The sequence below is a fragment of the Bison bison genome, unplaced genomic scaffold (assembly GCF_000754665.1).
Source record: "Bison bison bison isolate TAMUID 2011002044 unplaced genomic scaffold, Bison_UMD1.0 scf7180017863168, whole genome shotgun sequence".
Taxonomy (NCBI): Eukaryota; Metazoa; Chordata; class Mammalia; order Artiodactyla; family Bovidae; genus Bison; species Bison bison.
In genome coordinates, this window is record NW_011493740.1 from 2,314 (window position 1) to 2,743 (window position 430).

General features: G+C 41.9%; 1 protein-coding gene across 1 annotated transcript in view; it reads right to left on the bottom strand.

Moving 5' to 3' along the window:
• The window catches only part of LOC104983680 (coagulation factor VIII-like), a gene marked incomplete at its 3' end in the record, with an annotated part of 9,294 nt that overhangs the window by 903 nt on the left and 7,961 nt on the right, over positions 1–430 (bottom strand). The window lies entirely within an intron of this gene.

Consider the following 430-nt stretch of genomic DNA (forward strand, 5'->3'; position numbering starts at 1 on the left):
GGCATGCTGCGATTCATGGGGTCGCAAAGAGTCGGACACGACTGAGTGACTGATCTGATCTGATCTGAACATGTATAAATTTCATTTTGTATACCCTTTACTAGAGAAATTAAAATGCTGAGGGGCAAAGATAGGAAAATATAGGTATGTTTCTGTCCTCTTCCAAAAACTGATGGGAAAACTATAATTAGGAAAAATTAGTCAGGAAAGGTACTTGTCCAAATGTATGCCGCTCTGGGTTTGTGTGCCAAATGTTTTATCTGTATTAAAGTTCATGAAATGTTTTCAGACTAGTCAGTCAGTTCAGTTGCTCAGTCGTGTCCAACTCTTTGCAACCCCATGGACTGCAGCACGTCAGGCTTCCCTGTCCATCACCAATTCCCAGAGTTCACTCAAACTCATGTCCATAGAGTCAGTGATGCCATCCAAC